Here is a 12,300-nt window from a genome sequence, read left to right as displayed (position 1 = left end):
TGAGCAATCCCACCAGTTCTAGAAATATGTTTTGATTTAATTTTTATTGCATTATGATAAGAAAATGTACATAATTTCAATTTATCTGAATTTGTTAACATCTAAAAACATATTTTGAGTAAACAGACTTACATTACATTCTTCTTTTTATTTTGTACCCCAACTCCTCCAGCTGATGCCCACTCAAAACCTATCAAACCTTCCATTTTTTATCATGTTCCTTAATATTTATAAAATATTGTAACAATAAAAATGAATATTAAAAATGTTGTTTGATAGAAAACAACAATCAATTGAATAGTCTTATTTATATATTTGTCTACAGCAATACTGAAAATACTTTTTTTCTCATAAATTTTAAATAACTCCAAATATATTAACTGTATGATATATTAAAATAATATATCACTATTAGTTTTTTTGGTGAACATAAATAGTCTTTAGGTTTGTTTGTTGTTTGTTTGTTTGTTTTGTTTTGTTTTGTTTTTAGTAGATCTTAAAATTCTTGACTTACAGATTATGCTAACAGGACCCTGAAGTTGTCTTGTGTGAGGATAGTCCAGTGACTGGCAAATACAGAAGTGGATGCTCACAATCATCTATTGGATGGAACACAGGACTCCCAATAAAGGAGCTAGAGAAAGTTCCCTAAGAACTGAGATGGTTTGAAACCCTAAATAAGAACAACAATATTAACTAACCCATACCTCCAGAGCTCATGTCTCTAGTTGAATGTGTAGCAGGGGATGGCCTGGTAGGCCATCTGTGGGGGGAGAGGCCTATGGTTTTGTGAAGGTTATATGCCTCAGCTCAGGGTACTGCTAGGGCCTGGAGGTGGGAATAGGTATGTTGGGGATCAAGGAGAGGTAAGGGGGGAGGCGGGAGGGGCCTTTTGGAATGTAAACAAAGAAAGTATATAATAATTGTAAAATTAAAAAAAAATCTTGGCTTACTGTGATACAAAAAAAAAAAAGAAAAAAAGAAGAACAGTTTATGGACACTGGATTTCATTGTAATAAGGCTGTACTTGAATGTCCCTCACATCACCAAAGTATTTTACCTCCATAGTACTAAGGGTAGAGTTGACATATCTGCTGTGGCAAGGAATGAACTGTAGGCATGATTTTTGGATACTAATTTCCTGCTATGTTCAAAGCTATTTGATTTGCGTGATTGTTGTCATTCTCAGGCCACAGGTAACAAGGTACATTCACTTAAGGAATGGGTGTTTATTAAGATGGTCTATCCATGAAGTCATTGATCAACTGTTTCAATGAAGAATTGTTCTGCTTGGAGAGTGTCACAGAAGTTAGTTGATGATAGTTTCATTGGATGTGATTTTTTTTTCAAAAGCATTCATCTCAGAATAATAGTAACTTATAAAGTCCTCTTCAGAATTTATACAATAATAATAAATATCAAGCAAACCCTTTAGTCTCACTCTTTGCTGTTCTCTTATAAGCCACTTCCCAAATTAATTGTCTACATTTATTTTGGTTTATAAAGAGTTTTGAAAAATTTAAGCTGTTTTGAAAACCATAGTATAGTGTAAAAATATCAAATAAACAATCCTACTAATACAGATGCTGAGATAGGGGAAGCATGTTTTCAAGACCATTATGTGGCACACAGCAATACAGTGTTATGTACAAACAAGAAGAAAGACTATATGGATTATACAATATTGGACTTATTAATCCTATTTACCAAATTAGGAACAACATAATGAAAAACGGACAATTTCTAATTCCTCATATTTTTGAATTTCATTCAATTAGGTTATGATCGTAATATTAATTTTCATATTAATAGATATTAAGGTAAAGTGATTGTTACTTTCTATTAGTTTTATTCTTAGAGGTGGAAGCATGTTTTTGTGGATTTGTTGTAAGATTACTTTCTTGTTTCTTCTATGGTGTAGTTTCACTCCTTGTGTTGTTGTTTTCCACCTATTATTCTTTGTAGGGCTGGATTTAAGGAAATATTATGTGTAAAATTGGCTTTGTCGTTGTATATATTGTTTTCTCCGTCTATGGTGATTGAGAGTTTTGTTAGGTATAGGAGCCTAGGCTGGCATTCATGTTCTCTAGAGGTGGAATAGATGCTGGGATTAATATCTTTTTTATGAAAATACATCCATGAGTTGAGAGAGGAGGACTTCCACTGGCCTTTGTACCCTAGTGCCATGTTCTAGGTGCTGCTAGTGAATGGGGAACTAAGTGACACCCCAGTGACAACAGAAACCACCTCTTTCAGAATCCAACCTAAGAATGTCAGGCAGAGTTTATTTTGGCTGACTCATGGTAACCAGATCTTATATGGAGAGGGTGGGACTCAGGTATCACTTCAGAAAATGCTTTTAAGTTTAGTCTTATATATTTTACAGAGAAGGAAAAGAGAGAAATAACTTCATGAAGGATAACACCCAAGAAAGCAAATGATCAAGGCAGCTTTATAGCAACACACAAATCTGCCCAACACTAGTGTTTACTAGTGGTTTGTTGGTGTTAAATAGCCATGGAGGCTACTGGACCATAGAGGGGCTGGAGAAAGTCAGATTGCTTTTTGTTATTGTTTTATTTTATTTTAACATTTCCCTTTTGAATTCAGGCAGTCTCATTTTAGATTTTTCCTGCTGCTAAGACCACTAGTGTTCTTTGGTACATTCAACCTTACTGATCTCCAGGCGACTAGACTTGTCAGGATCAGAGTGGAAACTGGATATTTTACAACCAATTATCTGGTCCACTTGCCTACCTCTGGTTATCCCAGTTTCTCCACCTAAATTCGTTAATGATAATTTCCTCATCATGCAGCCTGCCATGATTCACAGACAGGTACAACAATTGCTTCTGCCTCAGTATTAAATTCAAGTCCTTTGTCTTCTTCAGGAATGTTAATATTTGACAATATACAAATGCATTTATCTGAGGAAGAATGGGCTATGCTAACCCATTGAAGAAGACACTCTACAGTGTTGTAATGCTGGTCATCTACAAGCTAACCACCTGACTAGTTTAACTGGTTAACTATAACTCCTTTCCTTTGTGTATACATTGTGTAACCTGGACTGTAACGGTGAAAAATACACTCTGGGAGATATTACCTTTTGGGTTATAATTGATTTAGATTGCTTCTTCACTGTTGAATCAGGAATGGCTACAGAAAAAAAAATATTTTCTATGTTATTTTTTGTTTTGGGGTTGTTTGTTTTCTTTGTTTTTTTAAGATACAATTTCTCTGCATAACCCTGGCTGTCCTCAAGATCAATCTGTACAACAGTTTTACCACAAACTCACCTGCCTTTGCCTCCCAAGTTCTGGGTTTAAAACATGCACCACCACCATCCAGCTCAGCGTGAAAGTTCTTAATTTTAGTGAGGATCAATTATTTCTCTTAGAATGAATATTTCTTCCATGAAATCTAGAACTCTTAACTCTCTTAATCATACATATACTCCAATTTTCCTAAATCTTTTATTTTGTTCTTACATGCCCTTGTGAATTATTTTACATACAGTATGAAGTTGAGATTGAGATTGAGGCTGACTCTTTTACCTATTATGTGTCACTGCTCTCAGGTGAAACAAAACATACAGCACAAATTATATATATGCATAATTTTATAAAACTATGGTGTATGTATTATATATAATTTATTTTATATGTAATATATTTTATCATTTATAATATTTTGTTATATAATATACTTTAAATATACTTTAAATATACTTTAAAGTGAATTACAGGGTGTGATCTAACAATAGCTGTCTACCAACTGATATTCTAAGAACCTAATAGTTATTCAGTCAATGAGGTGGATTGTCACAGGTAGTCTCCAGTGTATTATGGAATACTGAAAATGGCCTGTATTGACAGTGAAGGAATGGGCTTCCCAATGAGGGCAAACAGGCAAAGAAAACAAACTATCTTCTTCCACGTCTTTCATATAGTTTGCAGAATATTTATATAAGTGTGTGCCAGGTTTAAGGTGACTTTTCCCACTTGAAAGATTCAGATTCAAAATGGATCTTGCCATTTCAAATTATTAAGAAAAAATCCATTAACGTCTTGCCCAGTCAGTTGGATTTTATTTAATTTTTGATGCAGTAAAGTTCAAACCCAAGAACACTCATCACATTGTCCAATTGGCTCCCCATCATTTATTGACACTTATAGCCTTCCTTCATTGAATTGCTTGTGTATTTTGTTAAAAGTTACTTGGCAATCTGTATACATATGTCCAGACTGAGCTTTTTGACTTTTTGTTGTTATTATTTAACTCTTAAACAATTATAAATAAGCCCTCATATCTATTACACAATATTTTTCTACTTTATTCATTCTTGTTATTTTTTGCATTGTGAAGAAAGAGATGGCTCAATTCTTAAACAGTACATGTTAAACTTCCCGTTCTGTTTATAACACCAAATATAGTTTAACAAAAAAACTGTCTAATGTCAGGTAGTGTGGGAAAAGGTCTTCAATCCCATCATTTGTGGGCTGGGGGCGTAGGCAGGCGAATTTCTGAGTTTGAGGCCACCTTGGTCTACAGAGTGAGTTTTTGGAAAGCCAGGGGTAAACAAACAAACTTTGTCTAGAAAACAAAACAAAACAAAACAAAACAAAAGAACAAAAAAAACAAGAATAAAAACCTACTTGTGTCTCTAAGTCTTCTGGTCTCTTTGGACCCTGAATACATATCACACACACACACACACACACACACACACACACACACACACACACACACACACACACACACACATGCACCCTCACACGCAGAAAAACACCGTTCAGATTTTAAAATACATTATCTGACTCACTAAGAAATAAAACTACATCAGTGCCCCTGGTGCCAGAAAACCTTTAATCATAATACAAATTTAGTTGAACATCAATGATTTTATACAGGAGAGAATCCTGTTTAACTGTATTGAATGTGAGAGACCATTCCTTCAAATATTTCACCTCATTAAGCACCAGCTGACCCACATTGCTGACCATCCCTATACATGTAACCTGTGTGAGAAAATGTTTAACAGACGATCAAGGCTTCTCAGACACCAGAATGTACTTAGTCAGAAAACTCAGACAGAATTGCCAAGCTAAGGAAAATTAGCATATTGCAGGGACAGAATGTAAAGAAGGTTTAAAATCTAAAAAATTTGGGAGAATTATGTTTCATATCATAAAAAAAGATACAATAGAATTCTACGTTGCTTCCCACTGTCTTTCATTATCTGTGTTATCCACACACTTTTTTTGTATTAGTAATAAAAGAAATGAGTATTTCTTTGACATTTGTATCCATACCTATGTTTTTGTTTGACATCTGTGTTCACAGCAATGTTTTCTTAGACACTATACTCTGGTTTCAGGTACCATGGACTATGATTTAAATCTTCACTTATCTCAGAAGAGATGTAAAATGCTATTAGGGCTCTTGAAGTCAGAAAGGATTAATATTCATGGCACAGTTTCAGTGGCTATAATGTTGACCGCCATAGAATACCAAAACAAAGATTCAGGTAAATTTATGAACAACATGATAAGATTGTGTCTTCCTTCAGTGTAAGCAAGGTAGTTGTCACCTCAGTTTCTCCCTTGACATTGTCTATTTTCAAGGAAGCTTGGGGAACACAAGAAGACCTGAAAGCCAACACAAACCTTAGAAACTTGTAAGCATTTGAAGTCCACTTACAGATCTCACTGTCCATACTAGTTATCCATCTCTCTGGAAGTAAAAGAGAGCAGTAAAGTGACTTTGATTATTTTGGCTTTTATTACACACACTGGACTTTTTAAATGATTGAATACTACTCCTGTGCCTAAAGGGTTGTACAATTTGTGATTTCTTAATTTTAAATGAGTATAGCAGTTTTCTCTATAGAAACGTTTGAGCATTTAATTTATTGATAAGGTCAGTGCATGGGAGCTTATGTACCCTCTCCAACATGGTATGCATCTGGGATACTCGAGGGTCTCATCCACTAGTAGTCTGGCAGAGAAACACATGTGGCTTATACTTTTGGTCCCAATTAGAAGCAAGGTAGATTGAATCCCAGGTTTATGTTGAAATAACAACTGCTTGGCCAGGAGGATTCTTCTTAAGATGGCCATGGAGTCAGAGAAGTGAATCCTGGCTTGTGAGTTCATGAAAGACAAATTATATTGTGCTAGATACTTTAAGCAACATGGTAGGTTCACACACCGAGACACACCGACACAGACACACACACCAATACGAATTCACTCTAGGATCACAGAGAATAAAATTCTCCTTAATAATAATTGTTGAGATGAGTTTTCTCTAACACCAGAAAATAATCTGTCCTGGAGCTGATTTTTTAAATTATTTAATCAATCAACATCCCAAAACTAGTATTCCTTCTCTTCTCTGCTCCCTGACTTCTCCTCCACTCTTGCTACCCCAATCTACTCTTCCTCAATTTTTCTTCAGAAAAGAGATCTTCCATGAAAACTCCTAGTTTTGGCTATTGTAGTTGCACATCCACTCATATTGATGATAGACAGGCCTGGCAGAATTTCATCCCATTGGCTATGGAAATAGAGCTAAGTGGAAGACAGGCTATGTGAACCAATCTTAACAAAAATGTACCCTCATTAACCATAAACTCTTATCTCTCTTTTTTTTAATTAGGTATTTTCCTCTTTTACATTTCCAATGCTATCCCAAAAGTCCCCCATAGCCACCCACCCCCACTCCCCTACCCACCCACTCCCCCTTTTTGGCCCTGGCGTTTCCCTGTACTGGAGCATATAAAGTTTGCAAGTCCAAAGGGCCTCTCTTTCCAGTGATGGCTGACTAGGCCATCTTTTGATACATATGCAGCTAGAGACAAGAGCTCTGGGGTACTGGTTAGTTCATATTGTTGTTCCACCTATAGGGTTACAGTTCCCTTTAGCTCCTTGGGTACTTTCTCTAGCTCCTGCATTGGGGGCCATGTGACCCATTCCAATAGGTAACTGTGAGCATCCACTTCTGTGTTTGCTAGGCCTCGGCATAGTCTCACAAGAGACAGCTATATCTGTGTCCTTTCAGCAAAATCTTGCTAGTATATGCAGTAGGGTCAGCGTTTGGAAGCTGATTATGGGATGTATCCCTGGATATGGCAATCACTAGATGCTCAATCTTTTCGTCACAGCTCCAAATTTTGTCTCTGTAACTCCTTCCATGGGTGTTTTGTTAACTATATTACAAATACAGCTTTACATTTTTCTCTTTAATAGTTTTACATTTTCTACATCTTCCAAGCCTGGTGGACAAAGTGTTCTTTTAGTCAAATTCTACTAATTCATACCAATATTGTCCAGGGAAGTTTCTTGGTAAGCCCTTTAGAGCATCAGTTTCTTGCTTTCTCCTGTTCCTTCATCGTGAGGAATAAAGTATAAACAGAGTACATAGCCACAGTTTCTGTCATCGATGAGTACTTGGTCTGTGAAATATACTATGCAGATTCTTAGCCTCTGAACTTGGCAATGGTTTACATATGCTGATGTGAGCAAAATGAGGAACTAAAGGACAACTTTGTTAGGTCTCAGGTCTGCTTGTGCACACTGTTACCAGATAATAATATGGGTAATGAGATCTAGTTTTTTAGTGCAGAGTCATTTGTCCCTGGTCAATATGAAAAGTTTTATACATTTCTTGAATATCACCTACTGAAATTTAATAAACTTTAAATTTAAATTATTTAATTACAACAAAAAACCAACAACAGCAATTAATTAATAATAATAATAATAATAATAATAAATACAGTGAGACTGATGAGCCTGCATTAACAGGACTTTAGCGTCTTTGATAGAATTTGAGTCAGGCATTGTGTACTCACACATTAATTATGAGGATCTTGCTTAATTTTGTGTACATAGAACTGGATTATCGAGTGGAATCGTTTCCCCCTCTTAAATTCTGAGCATGTGAAGAAAAGTGATGTTTCTCTTTCTTATACAATTAAGCAGATTCGATAAAAGCTTATCTTTTCCCACTTCTAAATAAGCATTTTCTTTTAATTTATTGGCATTGTTATGCTTTAACTGTTTGGTAGTTGTCTGTTAATTTTTGGTTGATCTTACGTATAAAGCAAGTTTGATAAAAATTTGGTAAGGAATTTTATGCATTTTATAATTGTAATTTTTTTTCCACTCACCTCAAAGTGCTCTGTGGTTATAAATTGGCCTCTCAGTTAGTAATACACAACACAAATTCAATTCCACTTAACCCTTCTGAAAATGAACTTTCATGGTATTGTCTGATTTGAAGCTAATAAATCTATTTAACTAAACCAGAGACATTTGTATTAGGAAGGAAACTACTACTGTCTGTTGTTTACAAAATGGAAAAGATACTTCTACAGTAAAAGAAAGAAAGGAGGGCCTGCCTTCAGCAATTATGGGAAGTCTGTGTTACATGTACATTTTTCAATTCAGCAACATCTAGGGCACTCAGAATACACAGACGTTTCTTCATATGTGGTGAGAAAAACCAACTCTACAGGAATCCCAGGCAAGTGCTTCAAGTGAAGACTTACTCGTGGGAAAGTAGATGTAAAACCTCCCATCTGCATGGGAGGTTTGTAGGAAACAAACAAGCTCCAAATCCTATAAATGTAGTCTCTCTGAAACTTCCAGTAGGAGGTCTGCTTGTTTTTATATGATTTTATACATTTTAATGTACTTACATTATGGGTACAATTGTTTGCTTAAGTACAGATGTGTGTAACTGTGCACAAACCACTGCACATGTGTAGAGATTGCAGGACAGTGTGGAAGAGCCAATCCTCTTCTTCTACCATGTATATTATTTCAGAGATGAAGTTCAGGCATGCGGTCTTGAGTGGCTAGTAACCTTACTTGAGTGGCTAGTGGGCCACCTCATACATTTCTTGAGCTTTAATTCTTTACATCCTCTGAAGAATGCCTGTTCATTCATCATGTCAAAACTCACAGAGACTATGAAGGTGGTCATGCTGCAAACCAGCATGAGTATAGAAAATTAAGCAATCAAAGTTTAAATGAGCCATTGATATTTCTTATCATCCTATCACTCCCATAGGTCGAAGTGGTTAAAACTCTCACCCAAGGCCTTCTAATATCAGTTGCATTGAACTAAAAGTGTCTGTAGCAGTATCTGCATGCACAACGCCTGCAAGGTCTGAGATAGAAAGAGCCCAAGCAATGAGAGGGAAGGGCATGCATGCCACTATCTTTATCTCAGAAGTTATTTCTAGTTTGTAGCTTGGAAAGGAAAACATTCGAATTTCCACTAGGGTATCACTGGGTATGCAAACCTTGCTTAAATCTAAGTCTCTAGTTCAGCCTTGCCTGGCAAATGAAAATCGAATTGGATAACAATCTTGGAGGTCCTTTATATAATAAGGTATTGGCAGGGTTCTTTAAAGAATACCTTAAGGGTCCTTTGTTTATATATTATGATTTGCAGTTTTTTTTGTTTTTATGAGATTTCTGAGTGTTTGTGAACGTATATGTCTCTGTGTCTACATGTATAGTTCTTGTGTTTTTTCTTTGCCTCTTTTTTATTATGTTTGCTTTGTTCTGTTCTGGTTCATTTGTTTATTTTGTATCTTAATCTTCATTATTATTGTTATTAGTATCATTAATAGTATCATTATTATTTAGATGCATGTTTGTATTTTAATAAAGGGAGAAAGAAAAAGTGTGAATTTGGGTGGGTCAAGAAGTGGAGAGATTGTAGAAGGATTTGGGGGGACAGTAATCTGAATCTATTGAATGAAATGCTGTATTTTCATTGAAAAGTGTCTTCCCAGAAATTTTGATCTTACTATTAGTACAAAGGTTCAAAAACTGATTTTTTTAAAGAATCGTATTGTATACAGAGTACAAAAATGAAAGCTTTTCCAATTGAGAAAAGTTTCATTTTGCAAGTATGGTAAGGACCCTAGAGTTAATAATCAAGAACACAGAACACAACACAAAGCAGAAAAAAGTACAAAGCACACACAAATATACAGGCAGGAATCAAATTAGTCAATTTATTGACCTTTATAATGGAGCACAAATCCTCATCCATTCTTCATGCAGACAAAACAGATTTGCTGTAGTTTCCAATGAGTTTGAGTAGGAATTCATCCAGTAACCTTTCTCATCTATTTCATTAGAGCTGACTCATCCCTGCCAAGATTCCAAGACAGGAAAAATAGACTCCATCATCCATTTGGGTATGTGTTTCCAAGTAGTTTTACAGATGATCACATGATTAAACAACTTAAATAGACCACATCTATCTTAGGACAGTTCTGGAAGGCAGAAAGTGTAAATATCAAGGAGCTGGCTAGTCTTACTAGTATTGCCTGGCACTGTGAATGGCAACCTACAAGTTGTAAGTCCTTGTGACACTTTCATGGGAGTTGTCTAAGATTATCTTTATGTCAGGTATGTATGTTAGGATTTATAACACTAGGAAATTACAGTTATGAAGTAGGAAAAAATAATTTTATGTAGGGGCTCACCAAGCATGAGGAAGAATATATATGAAGGAACTGTAGCATTAGAAAGGTTGAGAACCACTCTCTGGATGCTTGAAAACAGAAAACATGATGGAGTCATAGGCTCGTCTTGGCATCAGTCTGATATCTGCTTCAGACTATTATGTTACTTCCTTTTGTTTCTTGTGACCATGAGGGGAATAACCTAGATAGTATAGTCAAAGGACCAATCTGAGGACATGTTCAGAATCCATTTTGTGAAAACATGTGCTGTTGTATCATTTGGACAGGGCTGTCTTTGGAACCAGTGCTTTTCTGCATGCACATGAGTGCTTTGGTGCTTTGCTCTTTCTTTCTTTCTTTCTTTCTTTCTTTCTTTCTTTCTTTCTTTCTTTCTCTTTAATTTTTTTATTTTTTTGAGGCAGGTTTTCTCTGTGTAGGCCTGGCTGTTGTAGAACTCATTCTGAAGACCTGGTTGGCCTTGAACTCATAAATTTGCCTGCCTCTGCCTACCAAGTCAAGGGAATAAAGGCTTGCAACACCACACCCAGCTTCTTTGATTTTTTTTATTCTGCTATTAACTTATTGTTCCCAAGGTTGTTTATTTTATTATTTTATTTTATTAGATATTTTCTATATTTACATTTTAAATGTTATCCCATTTCATGTTTTCCCCTCTAAAAACCCATTAACATGCCCCTCCTCCCCCTACTGACCAACCTAAGCACTCCTGCTTCCCTGTTCTGCCATTCCCTTACACTGGGGTATAGAGTCTCTCAGAACCAGGATCCCCTCTTCTCACTGTGTCCAACTAGGCCATCATTTGCTACATATTCGGTGGCAGCGATGGGCCCCTCACTTTGAATTATATGGTTGGTCTTTTTTTTTAAATTACATATATTTTAACTTACATTTCAAATGTTGTATTCTTTCCCAGTTTCCCACTCCTCCAGAAACCCCCTATCACATACCCTGTCCCCCTTCTTTCACCAGGGTGTTCCTTCACCTGTGCACCCACTCCCATCTCACAGTGTGGTGGCTAACAAGTTTATATCTCTGTATCCTCATCATTCAACACCATAATGGGTATCCTGCAGCTTATAGGGAAGAGATGTCCAGATTCTGAGCATTGCAGGGTACCATCCAATTCTCAAGCCACATGTGGGTACATCTTCCTCAAAAACGTTTCATCCTGTTAATAGCTTTCAGTTGGATCTTTAAGTACCTCAGCCAAGATTGAGGTGTCTGCTCCCAGCACAATCACTTCCCACTTCATTTTGGGGAGCATCTGTGCCAGGAAGTCAGGGTAGATCTCCACATAGTTGATGCAGATTTCAGTGGCCTGCAGGCACAGATGGAAGTCATGCATGCCCAAGCCCTACACATTTGAGCTTAGGAGATTGTAGGTGAGCAGTTTCATGTTGTCACTTTGGATTTCTGCACAGGACTTATATTTTCTTTCATTAATTTTGGGATTTATTTACATTTTAAATGATAGTTCCCTTCCCATTTTCCATTCAACAAATCCCTATCCCACCAACCATCTCCTCCCTTCCCTTTAAAAAAAGGCTTAGTTTGTCTTATATTTCTACATTGCACTCCATCACTGAGTGAAATCAAGACAGGACACATGTAGGAGTATAGGCAGGGTACATGGAGAAAGGCGGCTTATTGGATTGCTTTCTCAGCACAGTTTTCTCAGCTTTTCTTCTTACAAAATTTCAAAGCTTTTTTAAACTTTTATTTTAATAACATACCCACAAACACACACACACACACACACACACACACACACACACACACACACA

This window comes from Mus musculus, chromosome Y, assembly GCF_000001635.26.
Source record: "Mus musculus strain C57BL/6J chromosome Y, GRCm38.p6 C57BL/6J".
Taxonomy (NCBI): Eukaryota; Metazoa; Chordata; class Mammalia; order Rodentia; family Muridae; genus Mus; species Mus musculus.
This window is presented reverse-complemented; position numbering follows the sequence as displayed.